Source organism: Coregonus clupeaformis, unplaced genomic scaffold, assembly GCF_020615455.1.
Source record: "Coregonus clupeaformis isolate EN_2021a unplaced genomic scaffold, ASM2061545v1 scaf1012, whole genome shotgun sequence".
In the NCBI taxonomy this organism is placed as follows: domain Eukaryota; kingdom Metazoa; phylum Chordata; class Actinopteri; order Salmoniformes; family Salmonidae; genus Coregonus; species Coregonus clupeaformis.
This window is the reverse complement of record NW_025534466.1, coordinates 164,794-181,146: the sequence shown is the minus strand read 5'-3', so window position 1 is coordinate 181,146 and position 16,353 is coordinate 164,794. Positions and strand designations below refer to the sequence as shown.

Here is a 16,353-nt window from a genome sequence, read left to right as displayed (position 1 = left end):
TGTATCAAGCAATGGTCCACCACCCAAAGGACATCCAGCCAATTCTGGACACAACTTTGGGATGCATTGGAGTCAACATTGGCCAGCATCCCCTGTGATCACACTGTAGGTCCATGCCCCGATGAACTCCGAGGCTATTCTGAGGGCAAATGGGGGTGTAACTCAATATTAGGAAGGTAAGTTCTTAATGTTTTGTGGCACTGTAGGTGTGTGTAAAGTCTGTCACTCTGTTTCAGAGGACTCATGAGACACACAAAGCGGTGCCACATCGCGTGTGCCTCGAACACAAGGTGGCCAAATGATATAGTCATGAGAGGTGTGGTCAACTCTGGCCTCACTGCTGGGGGTGTGGAGCTCAGTTGGTAGAGCATGGGTATTTGCAACGCCAGGTTGTGGGTCGATTTCGGCGGGGGTATAAAATAAAAAAATTAAAATAATGTATGCACTCACTACCTGTAAGTCGCTCTGGATAAGAGCGTCTGCTAAATGACTAAAATGTAATGTAAAATGTGTGTGATGTGTGTACTCACAATGAAGGCGAAGGCTGACGTGTACACTGTTTGCCAGCTGGATAAGGCAAAAAGGTTCCTCTTGAAGTTTGTGACAGGTTTGGCACCTCGCTCTACAGACAAGTGAAAGGTATTAAACATTAAAAAAGCACTATCAAGACACAAATGCTGATGCATCAATCATGTATTACATAATTTACTATAACAAACATCTGTCATTGGAATATTCATAGATTCAGAAGATGATATTCATCAAGATACGGCTGACGAATTGAGTGTGATCGGTACATCTTGTTCCCTAAATTTACAACACTTACTGAGTCTTCTCATGTTTTCAGTCAATCTGTCAAGAGAAGGGTAGTTTTATTAAATTAGAACTCAGCATGACAAAAGCATAAAAACCAAATTATGTAAGGAACAAGCAAAAGCACAAACAGTGCTATGTAGGTTTTCGGTGAGTGGAGAGTCAAATGATTTTACTGCATTTAGCCATCCTTCAGAGAAAGTATGTGTTGCCTGGAAGAATCACTGCCAAAGCCTTTTTTGTCTGCCTCCCATCTCATTTCCCTTTCTCTTTCAGCCTCCAAAACTAACATCAAGGTCATTTCAACTGGCAGGGTGCAGCGAATGCTCCTTTCTTCTCTCCCCCTCCCTCTTCTGCTCTCTCACTCTCCACCCTCTTATGTACTTGGATAAAGTTACAGGACACAGTTACAGAGTCAGACTACTGACTATACCTGACTATACTGCATTGTTAACACTGAGACCGTTCTCTTCTTCTCTTCCTCCTCCTCCCCTCTTTCTCTCCCTCCGTCTATTGCTACGGGATTGAGTTTCATGACAGAGTTTGAGTCAGAGTACCCATGACTCCACTCTGTGTTATTCAGGAGAGGACTGATCCAGGGCAACCATAAAAGGTCACTGTTTGGATTGGAGCTGGAAGAACTGATCCTAAATCTGTTTTAACTAGCATAGAATGACAACAGCCTGCTGCAGTGCACTCAACCTGCCACCAGGGGTCAGACAATCCTCCCACTTCCACAACAACAAGGTAACAACCTCCACTGTTCTGAATGCCCTGGGATTGGCTGTGGGTTGTAATAACAGGCCAATCAGACATCAGGGTGAAGTCATGAGGATGGCTACTTTACGGTGGGTGCTGATGAATAGCATGCTGACAGACTCTAGGCCCATTACAAAGCCATCAGTTTTATGACCCTTCTCTAGCAGCATGTACTCAGGGTCTTCTGAGCTGGTTAACCTGATGACTACAGTGGCTGGCTGGTCCGCCATTCTGATCGAAACGCAAAGGGGAGAACCGAGGGGAGCAATGTCAGAGCAAATTTTAAAATCAGAATCTTAAAAGGGATAATTCAGACAAAATCCATATTTGGGTGGAATTACCCTTACCAACATTTTACCATTACACTACCAGAATGTTGGTATCTTGTGTCTCCCGAAGTGGCGCAGTGGTCTAAGGCACTGCATCACAGTGCTAGCTGTGCCAGCCAGAGATCCTGCCTTCAATCCAGGCCTGTCGTAGCCGGCCACGACCAGGAGACCCAGGGCGGACAATGGCCCAGAATCGTCCAGGGTAGGGAGGGAATGGCGGGGAGATGTAGCTCAGTTGGCTAGTATGAAAAAAAATATATAATAATAATGTATGCACTCACTAACTGTAATTCGCTTCTGGATAAGAGCGTCTGCTAATAGACTCAAATGTAAATGTAAAATCTTTCAAGGATTTTATGTGGAATCTATCACAAGACATCTAGTGGCCCTTTTGGGTACTTCAGATTATCACAGGTGTCTAATCATCTCTGGCCATCTGTGTGGCCTTATCACATTTAAAATATTAAATAATTAAAGGTGCAATATGCAGAAATCGCTTAGACATTTCCTGTTTCCTAAAATTCTAATAGTTCGCTTAATTTCAGTTTGTGACAAAACAAGCAATGCATAGTGTAGAGAATCATTGTACCATCTAAACCACTGTAAAATATATTTTAAATAACCAAAAATATTGTATTTTCAGCTGTTTTTGAAGCTGGTGTACAAAACTGAAAGTAAAAAGACACAAAATGAAACTTAAGAACGGGAAGCATAGAAATAGCCACATAGAACATATCTAACGCTAGATTTGCTTTCAATGAGAATGAAAGATTTATAACTCACATTTCTATGTTTGAATTTGGTTAGGTCGCGAAAAAGTTATATATTGCAGATTTAAAAATAAGATGATTTAAAAATAAAAATAGAATGAATAAGCTGTAAAACATTATCCTAAATAAAACCATCAACTTATTGAATACCATTGGTGTTAAATATTTGACCTCGATTTATTAAGATCCCCATTAGCTTGACGCCAATTGTGACAGCTAACGTCTTACTGGGGTCCTAACACATAACGAAAAAGACATTACAGACAAAATACTTTACAATTTACATACATTTAAAAACATTAACATGTAGTGTGTGTGTGTGTGTGCGTACAAACAGAGGGTTTCAGCACTGAAATATCCCTTATATAATTTTTTTATATCACATAATTTATTTTACAATGTCAATATGTTTTGTTGTCAATGTTTCGTGTCAAACTGGTGGCAGTTGTGAAGAAAAGTTAATAGTTGGAAGAGTTGCAGAGTTAATTGAAAATAATGCCATTGTTGATTAGATACTCCTATTAGTTTATCTGCTAGAAACTCATGGACAATGAATACTATGAATAGATTTTTAAAAAAGTTATTCAAGTATAACCCACCAAAGTTACGAGTAGATTGCCATAGATTTTCTGGCCCAATTACCAAAAAAACTAAAGACTTTGGTAAATTACCGGTAGCTTTGCAACCCTAGCTAAAGGGCAAATCGTGACGCTTTGCTAACATCGGTCCACCGGTTTACATTCATTAATTTGGACGATGCCTATTATGCTAGCTCCTGGCTGTGGCAGAAGTAAACAATGGATTATTGTAGATTCCGTCATTATGGGCCTTTAGGTAGAACTCAAGGTAAGGGTAATTCCACAAAACTATCCCCACAAATGTTCTCAATGGGTAAGAAATTGTGGTAGTTCTCACCTCTTAGCGCTTAGCGGCTCCTCCTGGCTCCACTGTGTTCTCCTCCAGCTGGGAAACGGAAGTCCCTATGTACGCTCCAAACCTGTTGTACAGCCAAGCCTGCAGCCACGAGTACATGGTCTCCTTCTGCTTGTCTGCAGGGGCAGAGGAATCAGATAGGATATGTTTAGACCTTGTTTTGTTGAATCAGGTCAGTTAGATCTGGCTTGGAACAAAAGCCTGCACACCTTTGTTGCTTTCCAGCACTAGTGTTGGTGACCACTGCTTATACTGTATGAAATAACCCTGTTGTTTGGCATGAAATGGAAATACATTTGACCAGTATTCAACTCAATGTTACACGAGCTTATGCTTGTAGTAGTATGAAATTATGGAATACAACATGCTTTTTGTTAGGCCTACGTTAGCACCTGTATTTCTTCATCTGGACTACAGTGTATCCAAACACCTTGTATTTATTTAGCAGTTTCTCCTAATCTCCCTTTCCCTCATACTGTATTGTCACTACAGCACGTCTCTGGAACAAATTGACTAACCGCTCTCTACGAGACACCTCACTAAAAATAATAGCAGCCTGACATCACACACCCAATTAAAATGGACAATTCTGTTTATTCCCCCAAGATACCTCACAAAGACATCTCACGAAGCAACATTCAAATCTGTACCCCATCTTCACTTAGTATGGAATGTGGCTGACCGGACCGAGTAATGTGGTGGTTAGTCTCCCAAGGCAGATGGGTTGCCTCCCACAATGTTAACAATGTTCCAGCATAGATTCTGGGAGTTCCGAGACTGTGGTGGTGGGTGGTTTAAATCTAATTGTATTTGTCACATGCTTCGAAACAACAGGTGTAGACTAACAGTGAAATGCTTACTTATAATAACACGAGGAATAAATACACAATGAGTAACCGTTAACAGCACAGGAGGACTGCTGAGGGGAGAACAGCTCTTACAATGGCCAGAATGGAGCAAATGGAATGGCATCAAACACATGGAAACCATGTGTTTGATGTATTTGATACTATTCTGCTCCAGCCATTACCACGAGCCTGTTCTCACCAATTAAGGTGCCACCAACCCTCCTGTGATACAGGGGTTTACCAGTACCAAGTCGATGTGTGGGGGTACAAGGTAATTGAGGTGATATGTAAATACAGGTGGGGATAAAGTGTTTAGGAAACAGGATAGATAAGAAAACAGTAGCAGCAGTGTATAGTGATGAGTAAAAAGGTCAATGCAGATAGTTAAATAGTTAACTAATAGCCACCCGGACTAACAATTTAGCAGTCTTATGGCTTGGGGTACGAAGCTGTTCAGGGTCCTGTTGGTTCCAGACTTGGTGCATTGGTACCCCGTTTGCTGTGCGGTAGCAGAAAACAGTCCATGACTCAGGTGGCTGGAGATTTTGAAAATTTTTAGGGCCTTCCTTTGACACTGCCTGGTATAGAGGTCCTGGATAGCAGGAAGCTTGGCCCCAGTGATGACTGGGCCATACGCACTTTTCCCTCTGTAGCGCCCTTGCGGTCGGATGCCAAGCAGTTGCCATACCAAGCGGTGATGCAGCCAGTCAAGATGCTCTCAATGGTGAAGCTGTATAACATTTCGAGGCCAATGCCAAATATTTCACCAGCCTCCTGAGCAGGAGAAGAGTCATTGTCGTGCCTTCTTTACGACTGTGTTACGGTGTGTGTGGACCATGATAATTGGTTAGTGATGTAGACATCGAGGAACTTGAAGCTCTCGACCTCGCTACAGCCCTGTCAATGGGATGGGGTGTGCTCGGCCATCTGTTCCTGTAGTCCACGATCAGCTCCTTTGTCTTGCTGACGTTGAGGTTGTTGTCCTGACACCACACTGCCAGGTTACTGTCTCATTGTCGTCGGTGATCAGGCTGGCTCGCCGCTAGCTAATGTTACGTGTATGATCTGTGTTGTCTTAGTATTATGTGTATCTCAGATAGACATTTGCATTGCTAGTTATAGCCTAATGTTAGCTAGCTAGCCCCAACATTGAACCTAGTTGGTTAGTTTTAGCTACCTGCAGATTCATGCATGGTGGCTGCTATGATAATCAGTTTGAATTGCTAGGTAGTATATGGGTTGGGATTATTGCGCATTCAAAACAACTGGGAACTCGGAACTGGGAACTCGGAAATCTCAGACTTCCGACTTCAGCGTGTTAAAGACAACTGAGAACTCTGAAAAAAACAAGCTCTGTCTGTGAAAAATCTTTTGAACGGTCATCAACTCATATTTCCAACTCGGAACTGGTCTCTTTCTAGAGCCCCAACTTTCGGACCTGAAGATCACTGATGTCATGATTTGACCTTGTTTTTTTCCAAGTTCCCAGTTGTCTTGAAAGCACCATTACGTTCATTGTTAGCTAGCTAGCTAACTTTACATGTCCTAAACAAAAAGACTCCACTTCACCAGATGATTAAATGACCCATCAAGTTAGCCAGGGGTGATTACGGTCATATTTTGGACTAAATAAATTGTATTTTTGCTACTACTATCACACTTGCAGTCTTGAAATCTTTGGTTGTTTAGTACACTATCTTACTCTGTTTAGCATCATGACCTCTATGAATCCTTAAAGAGATGGGTGGGGCTAAGGCTTAAGAGGGTGTGAACAATGCTGAATGGGTGTAGACAAAGAAGAGCTCTACAGTAGGTGTACCAAAACATGAAGGCATTCAAGTTAATCAACTTTCAAGCAGAATTCCTTTTCCATTGTTCCTGAACTGCAGTGTATGCTATACAATTTTCTAGCTCTGAGTCTCTACTTTTATCCAATGTAAAAACACAATTTCAAATGTTGCTACGTAGGACCGAATCGAGCCGGTCGGTCACATATTGTATCTGTCTGGGCTTCTTGCGGTCTCAATTTTCAGTCTACAAATTATTTGTAATTACAGTATTTTCTGGCAACCTGACCATCAGCTCAAGACAAAATCGGAACCACGGCTGAATCTAGTTGCTGATCCCTGCTTTAAAGGTGTTTATGTCTGGGGGTCAAGCATAAGGCCACATAGACTGAATTCTTAAATTTGCAAATACCTAATCTCTCGTGGACAGACACACTTAACATAAGACGATATCATATTCTACACACTGTGGGATGTGACGACTAAAGCCACGTACGACACACGATTTTTGGCCCCGACTTAGCTATCCCAGACAAGTTTTTGAAAACGAAGACAAAATGCCCTTGTCATTGCCTACTCGGGCGTGTGCGGCCGTCACCGACGCTTGTTTAATGGAGTCAGAGACGCTATCCTGAGGGCTAACAGATCCCATAATTGAGCCGTCCCGATATTTTCAAACATGTTTGATTTTATCGGCACAAAATCTCTGCAATGTCTTTGTAGTGAGATGTGTAATGACAATTTTTGAGAACGGGTGATCAGCAATAGCCATTGAGAGCTCGACACAGAGACGAAGCCAGTGAGAGATGGACGTTGCACGTATTTCATCACCCAGAATGTGAGACTCGAAAGCAGGAGGGATGACTACTATAATATAATATGCCATTTAGCAGACTCTTTTATCCAAAGCGACTTACAGTCATGTGTGTCATACATTTTACGTATGGGTGGTCCCGGGATCGAACCCACTACCCTGGCGTTACAAGCGCCATGCTCTACCAATTAATCTACAGAGGACTACTAGCCTACTAGTATGCGTTTGTACGCCGTTAACCAAAGTTAAAGTGTCAACTCGTTAACAGCTCTAAAGTTATTCAATTCTTATTTACAATAAAATACAATTAATTTACCATTAATTTCTATTGGTCACAAAATCATCTGAAACACAACCAAAACAAACAAGCAAATCGTCCAACAAATGTGTAGAGTCACAAGCTTGATGTAGTGGGATTACGTACTATGAATACGGGACCAAATACTTAACTTTTTACTACTTTAGTACACATATAAGTTCATTTGTCCCAACTACTTTTGGTCCCCCTAAAATTGTGGGACCCTATGTACACAAAGTGCTGTAATTTTTAAACGGTTCAACGATATAGATGAAAATATCCTCAAGCTAACCGTCTGCACTTTAAACTCACAGTGATTGTATCATTTCAAATCCAAAAGTACTGGAGTACAGAGTCAAAAAAATAAATAACGTCACTATCCTAATACTTTTGGAGTTCACAGTTTTTATTCTATATCTGGACTCTAAAACTAAAACAATGGAACGCACATGTTTACTCCACAGATTTTTATGGGGGGAAGGACAATATCTATTTGAGGGGTTAAAGCAGCCACTGCGCAGTACAAAGAAACCCTTATCTGAAAACAAGGCTGACTGAATTAAATGAAGAAACCTGGTGTGAGATCAAATCAAGATTTTCAGCATGGTCACAGGGGAGTACAAAGGCAATGTTCCACCATAAGAGGCAATGTTCCACAGCTGCATTCATCCACCTATGAATGTGTGACATTCCCTACAGAGAAGGAGAGAGGATGAAATTCATCTCTCTTCCTCCCCTGTCGCTCACGCCTTCACTGGAGCGGTCCCACTTACACACACTTCCCTGCTACTTATACTAGGCTTTGCACACACACACACACACGGGAAAAAGAGAGAGATTGGTTTTTGATAGGTAGAGAGCAGAGGGGCTTAGAAAAGCACAAGCTTCGCCTCTGTGTGGGAGTTAGAGATGCCGGAGCCCTGAGATTCAAAGAGCCAAAAATACAGGCAGACGGAGATGAGTCACTCTTTCAACTCATCTCCAATGCCTAATTTCCATTCTGAAAACTTATGAGACAGGTCATTTGAATGGTGAGAGAGATTGCGCGTTATGGAGCTGAAATCTGGGGGAGTGTCAGAGTCTGCAATGACAGATATTCCAAAAATGTGGGGAAGTAGTGTGTCTGTCATGATGCGTATCTTTAGCTATCTATTTTGGAATATCAGTTTCTGGCTTACCTGTACCGTTGGCAGTGGAGGTGGAGGTGTTTCTCTGGGTAGCTGTGGTGGGGTATCTTCCGGTCTAGGAACAGGAGAGAAAAAAGCATTAGTGGTAGGTAGAGCATTAGTCATGTGGCTTCAGAAAAACACATTCACTTGTTGAGACAAATTGTGTCAGACAAGTGAAAGTAAAATGATGGGGGAAATTTTGCAAATCATTGCGCACGTTAGATTACATATCATGAAATATATTGAGACAAATTACAGACAGTAGCCTACAAGTAGCAAAATAGAACTCGATTGAACATTAAATGTATTTCAATATGATTGAAATAAGCCTACTGTACTTTAATGCAGTCATCTCAGTCGCTGGTTTGTATCAATTGCAAAGACATTGGTAACTTTGTATTTGTAGTCAACTTTGTTCTGAAGTTATCGTCGGTCACAGAGTTCTTGTACCTCCAGGTTCCCCGTATTTGAGGACTTTCTGGCTTCTTCTTTCCCACAGTGCCCCTGTTTTGGCTAGCTGCCAACACAAGACAACAATTTATGTTAGCGTCTCCAACACACTGTTGAGGTCGCTCTCGTCTTTTATCATATTAAAGTAAATATTTCAGCGTCAGTCTCATGGGACATCTGTCGTAAGGGAAGTGCTGCATCTTTATCACTTGCTAACATTTAGCTAATGGATATGTTGCCAGGCTAGGGAAAGGGAGTGCAAAAAGGGTAAACTGAGGTATTCTACTCCCAGCTTTACGCAGGGCGTTTGAGTTAGATATCTAATTCCATGATGTAATGCTTAATAGGTTGAATTCCTTTAACTTTCAATAGTGTTCTGTGAGGTTCACTTCATACCCAAGCTAGGCTATATCCTCACACATTCTAGGTAGATGGGGAAGGAGGGGGGGATCACATAACCATGACCAACTGTCCCAGAATCAGTGTCTAACAGTGGGTAAAGAAACAGGACTACTGCCATCCAGGACATGCAGCATCTCTTCACACTAATATTTTCCCTGAGAAACCGAAGCGGCCTGTGCCATGCTTCACAACTAGGAAACAGCCGAGTGGAAACGTCTTCAGGCTGGCCTGGAGATTCCTGAGGTATCGTCTGCAACCTCACCCAGGCATTTCACAATGTCAAACAGGAGGATGTGGACTCATGTGACTTGCCCTTGTTTTGGCCTGGAGCCAGAGACTAGCAGAGTAAACTGGAAACAATCCTAAACTGGTTCTGCCTCATTTTGGCACCACCCCCCATATCTCTAAAGATTTAAGCTGGCCCTCAAATACAGGGAACCTGGGAGGTATAACCTCTTTAGTACCTACCAACCTTTAGCTCAAGTGAAAGTTAAATCATATTTTAGATATGCCCTATTGGACAATGAAACACTTGCTGTCGTAGAAACATTCCCATATCTCTGTGGGCAAGCTGTTACATAAAAAGTGCAACAGAACCTGGACTACTTTACTAACAGTGTTTACAAGAACATGCATAACTAATGCCTATTAAAATACATATTCTTCTCTAGGTCCAAAAGACTTCTCAACAGCTTCCCCCTCAAGCCATAAGACTCTTGAACAGCTAATCATGGCTACCCGAGACTATTTGCACTGCCCCCCCCACCCCATCCTTTTTACGTGCTGCTACTCTGTTAATTATTTATGCATAGTCACTTTAACTCTCCTACTCCACATGTACATATTACCTCAACCTCAACTAGCCGGTGCCCCCACACATTGACTCTGCACCGGTACCCCCTGTATATATAGCCTCCCTACTGTTATTTTATTTTACTTCTGCTCTTTTTTTCTCAACACTTTTTTTGTTGTTGTTTTATTTTTACTTTTTTTTGTAAAATAAATGCAATTGTTGGTTAAGGGCTGTAAGTAAGCATTTCACTAATGTCTGCACCTGTTGTATTCGGGCACATGTGACCAATAAAATTTGATTTGATTGATTTGATTATACTACCCACCTCATCTAACTTCACTACAACATTCTACGCCACCATTGTCGTTGAAAGTGGAATTAGAATATAAAAATGCATTGCTGGTTTCTAGCCAGCATAGATTCATATAGTTGCCAAGAGCAAGGAGAGGCCATACTGAATGTTTCTGAAGATTCAATAAGTACTCCTGTGAAATTAACTGTGTGTGACCTCTTATCCTTCAGTCTCTGTACCAGAATCAATTCGTTAGAGACACCCAATGGTCCTTTAATATGCCTGCCTTTCTTCTGAGTGGAGAGAGGCTTCTGCTTAACATCAACTATTAATAACCATTTATTTTTTACTGGCACAGTGAGAAGGTCCTCGTCTGACCTTTTATGTCCTCCCCTGCACTGCAGAGCCACTCTGGACAAACACGCATGCACAAAGGACAGACACTGCCTCATGGTAAACGATCACCTACGACCCGTGATTATTACAGTCTTGTGAAGAGCGAAAGATTATTTAGAATCTTGTGAAGTGTTTCATGTTGCTATCATATGTACAGTGATACACATGGTATACAGCATCCCAAAAATGCTTACTTGCAGGTTCCTTCTCGACAACGCAAAAACAGTAAGAAATAATAAAAGATATGAATACAAACATAAAGTAAAATGGCTCAGTAGAATAGAATAAACATTTTAGCATAGGTATAATACAGGAAGGCACAATTTATAGTACAATACACATGTATCAGGTAAGGGGGATTTGGGGTCAAGTGTTTAAATGTAGTATTATTAGGGCAATAGTAAATAAAGAGTCTGGTAAGCGGCAGTTGTGATGTTGTGTGTGTGTGTGTGTGTGTGTGTGCAGGTGCAGAAGAGTCAGTGCAGGTGGTGGGGGTAAAGGGATGCCTCTAGGATTTACACACATCAAGAGAGAGCAAGGAGGGAGTAGAAATACACATTGCTGTCCCTCTGTGAGGCTCTTCCTGTTGCAGGTTGTGTGAAATGATAGATTGCGAGTGTGAAATCCAAGCTATTTAGGGGAAATGGTAAACCTACACCACTATTAAATCTGTCAATTGTATTCAACTCAAAGGGGTGGTATTGCCTTTGTCTGTGCAGTTGTAGAGGCTGATGATATCACAAACATGGACTGTCTGTTAGAACACAGATGTATTGATTGCGGAAGCAGATTGGCTCACTTGATCAGCAATGCAGTGTGTGCTGTGCATGTGTGTTAAACATGACTACAGTCGTGTGTGTAAATGTAACTGGTCATTCCTGGTAGCCATTTTGCGTTTACTGTAGTGTGTGTGTGTGTGTGTGTGTGTGTGTGTTTAACCATTCTCTGATCAGCATAGGGCTAATCTCTCGCCTAAGCTACACTAATTGAAATTAAAGTCTGGATCACTTTTAATAAGCAAGGTTATCCAAAACAGTGCAAAACAACAGCACCAATCCTGAACTTGTCTCTGAGCTGCAGGTCTTACTGACTCATCAAAGCAGAATTAAAGGATAAAGCTGATCATTTACTCAATAACTTACCAGCTCCTGAAGGCTCATGATAAAACATTCTCCCGGCCAGTGGCGATTTTTTCATGTAAATATTGGTGGGGCAACTAAAAAATATATAATTGTAAAAGCCACCCTACCCACAACACTAAACAATACATTAATTGCACTATAAACGGTGACAAATGGTACCACAAACTGTTAGGGCCTACATACAAAAATGTATGTGCATGACTGTAAGTCGCTTTTGGATAAAAGCGTCTGCTAAAATGGCATTATATTATATTATTATATTACATAAAGCTGTCCCAACAGCAGAGTCCAAACAGCAGTTCCAACACCTTACCATTGCTACACCTGGCTATCAGGCGAGCCTTGTCTGACAAGCCGAAACAGTTCATTTAGCTACATTTATGCCTTTACTAGACTATGGGGATATTTTATATATGAATGCTTCCGCTCAGTGTTTGAGATCAATTGACACTCTTTATCATTGGTACTTGAGATTTATTTTAAACTGCAAAACCCTTACGCACCACTGTACTTTGTATACCAGGGTTGGCTGGCCTTCTCACAAATACTCACTCGTAGGCTCAGTCATTGCGTATAATTTTATTCTACAAAGCCATTTTGGGTTTACTACCTTTTATTTGGGCATTTTTATTGTTCAGGAAATGTGGTGGGTACTCCTCTTCGATTCACTGGACTTTATCCTGCTAACTGTTCCAAATGTCCGAACTGAATTTGGTAAAGGTCTTTTATGACTCTGCGCCATCGTCTTTGGAACACCTTACAAAATAATTTTAAACTGGAAGAACTTGTCCCGATTGGTGTTTTTAAATCTCTGATGAAGGATTTTGAGGCTGATTCCCTGACCTGTCAATGTTTTTAATTTGCTATTTTTGATATTGTTATACTCTTGTGAATTCATGAATGGTTTTACTAGATTACTTGTAGTTTTTCATGTTGTCTGTCTGTAATTTTTGTAATGACTTGGTGCTGCTATCTTGGCCAGGACGCTCTTGAAAAGAGATTTTAAATCTCAATGAGCCCTTCTTGGTTAAATAAAGGTTAAATAAAATAAAATAAATAAATTCAGCCATATTCATATAGTCTCCGAGTGGCGCAGTGGTCTAAGGCACTGCATCGCAGTGTTAGCTGTGCACTTTTAGAGATCCTGGCTCAAATCCAGGCTCTTCAATAAGCAGCCGGCCGTGACCAGGAGACCCATGGGGCGGTGCACAATTGTCCAGCGCGTCCAGGTAGGGGAGGGAATGGCCGGCAGGGATGTAGCTCAGTTGGTAGAGCATGGCGTTTGCAACGCCAGGGTTGTGGGGTTTGATTCCCACGGGGGCCAGTATGAAAAATAATGTAGCCTGCACTAACTGTAAGTCGCTCTGGATAAGAGCGTCTGCTAAATGACTAAATGTAAAAAAATCACTGCTTTCAAAAAAACATAGCTGATATGGCTGACTTGCTTAAACAAATGTGGTTTCTACTGACAATTGAGATGCAAAAACTATGGCATAAGGGGACGACGAGCGGATAAGAGGCAATTGAATTGTCACGCCTGACATAGAAATCTCTAGTTGGTTTGGTCAGGGTGTGAATATCTATGTGTATATTCTAGATAGTGTATTTCTAGGTTCCAGGTGTGGTTCCCAATCAGAGGCAGATGTCGATTGTTGTCTCTGATTGGGGATCGTACCTAGGCAGCCATGTTGCCTACCTTAGTTGTGGGATCTTGTTTCTATTACTGTTTGGCTTGTTGTATGTGTAGCCTCTTGAACTTCATGTTCTGTTGGATTTTGTTATTTTGTCAGTGTTTATACACTGCTCAAAAAAAATAAAGGGAACAAAACAACACATCCTAGATCTGAATGAGGGCGCCAGTGCTGCGAATTTACCAATCTTGGTGTTCTCTGGCAAATGCACAAACGTCCTGCACCATGTTGGGCTGTAAGCACAACCCCCCACCCTGTGGACCGTCGGGCCCTCATACCACCCTCATGGAGTCTGTTTCCTGACCGTTTTGAGCAGACACATGCACATTTGTGGCCTGCTGGAGGGGTCATTTTGCAGGGCTCTGGCAGTTCTCCTCCTGCTCCTCCTTGCACAAAGGTGGAGGTAGCAGTCCTGCTGCTGGGTTGTTGCCCCTCCTACGGCCTCCTCCACGTCTCCTGATGTACTGGCCTTTCTCCTGGTAGCGCCTCCATGCTCTGGACACTACGCTTGACAGACACAGCAAACCTTCTTGCCACAGCTCGCATAGATGTGCCATCCTGGATGAGCTACACTACCTGAGCCACTTGTGTGGGTTGTAGATTCCGTCTCATGCTACCACTAGAGTGAAAGCACCGCCAGCATTCAAAAGTGACCAAAACATCAGCTAGGGAAGCATAGAACTAGAAGTGGTCTGTGGTCACCACCTGCAGAACCACTTCTTCATTGGGGGTGTCTTGCTAATTGCCTATAATTTCCACCTGTTGTCTATTTCATTTGCACAACAGCATGTGAAATGTATTGTCAATCATTGTTGCTTCCTAAGTGGACAGTTTGATTTCACAGAAGTCTGATTGACTTGTAGTTACATTGTGTTGTTTAAGTGTTCCCTTTATTTTTTTGAGCAGTGTATAATAAACGACTATGTACGCATACCACGCTGCACCTTGGTCCAATCTTACACAACGAACATGACAGTAATTTCGATTAAGACATTAATGAGCGAGCTAGTACGGACGTAATCAATATAACTATTTGTTCAGCACTTTTGAAATGTACAGCTAAAGAATTCAGAACACAGGTGGGTGTCCAGGTGTCTGTTGGGGCATTTTCACACACATAGTTCCTAGCTATAGTTCGAATCAGTTCGATTATTTGTTACATTGTATTTTTTTTCATTTTGTCAGGTTGGTTTCACGTTGCCAAATGTCAAATGAACTAAAATGCCAAATGGAAACCACGTTTTCATGCAAGTCATTTGTTAATTGGGCAAGAATGTTCATGTTTAATCCCTCTATGAGATCATGGAGCATCACTTTGTGTCCCAATCGTCATATTACTTTAGCTTTCTCTTCCAACAACACGACGTGTCAGTGAATATATCCTCTATATGTCACGATCGAAGTTACAAGAGGTGGACCAAGGCAGCGTGATAGGCGTACATACTTTTGTTAAGTGTACCACAACACGAACAAAAAACAACAAAAACGATACGTGAAGTCCTAGGTCATACAACAAACCAAACGGAACAAGATCCCACAAATAAACAGGTGCCAACAGGCTGCCTAGGAGTATGGTCCCCAATCAGAGACAACGAACTACAGCTGCCTCTGATTGGGAATCACCCTGGCCAACATAGATCTCATGATCTAGAAACTGAAACATAGAAAACTAAACATAGAAACTAACACCCTGGCTCAACATTTAAGAGTCCCCAGAGCCAGGGCGTGACAACATAGCCCGTTCTCCCCTAATCTGCATAGGATGTACTGATAAATGCGCGCTGCTACTCACAAAACGTTTCAGAGATATCAAGAGTATTATAATGCGTGCATTTTATAAAATGGTTGCAGTCAAACCACCAATATACTGTGCACCTCTGTTCTTTTCCTGTGTTTGGTCTGGATTGCGTTCTCACCTGCAGAGCAAACCGCACCTGTCACCAGGTTCAGCCGAGTCTGTTCCTCCTCCTTGCTCGGGCAGGCTTCGCGTTCGATCGTCACACATATCAGAGTACTAGCTGCTAACGATCTATGTTTCACCTGTGTTCTACTTGTCTTGTCTTGATTGTTCACACCTGTTTCCGAATATCATTGATCACTGCCCTATTTGCAACCCCTCTTGGCTCCCACTGTATGTTGTGCGTGTTTGTTCATGTTTGGTTGTCGTCTGGTGAGCAGGTTTGTTTCCTCCATGTGTGGAGGTTATGTTATTGGGAACGTTACCTACGAGTAAAGTACGTTTTGATTAGCTCTGTGTCCTGCGCCTGACTTCCCCGTCCCTACCACATCACACTGACAGCCTGACAGAAACATGCACCTTAATATGGAGTCAGCAGGTACATTCATTCCGTCCGGATCAAGTGGAGGAACGTGTACCAACAGCAGGCAAACCACATCCAGGACTCTCGGTACCGCAGAATGGAGCGCGTGTTGAACACTATGGAATGATGGGAGAGAGGTGGTGGTCCCACACCTCCTCCAACTACACAACCACCCACACTGCTGTCCACCCCTTCGTCACCTGGGTCCAGTGGGATTCGGCTCTGCTCCCGAGGCGTACGATGGGTACAGCTGCCGGGTTCCAGGGTTTTTCTGCTCCAGGTAGAGCTCTCACCTGGCTACCATCCACCTCTCGCTCCTCAGGATACGAGGCGTGTCCGCCTCATC

General features: G+C 42.3%; 1 long non-coding RNA gene across 1 annotated transcript; it reads right to left on the bottom strand.

Annotated features, from left to right (window-relative positions):
- Window positions 1–533: 533 nt before the first annotated feature.
- LOC123486123 lies at window positions 534–3,609 on the bottom strand. Its single transcript, XR_006659258.1, has 3 exons — window positions 3,587–3,609; window positions 827–852; window positions 534–622 (listed from the first exon to the last, which is right to left on the bottom strand). It is a non-coding gene; the product is annotated as an uncharacterized LOC123486123 (long non-coding RNA).
- Window positions 3,610–16,353: the final 12,744 nt, after the last annotated feature.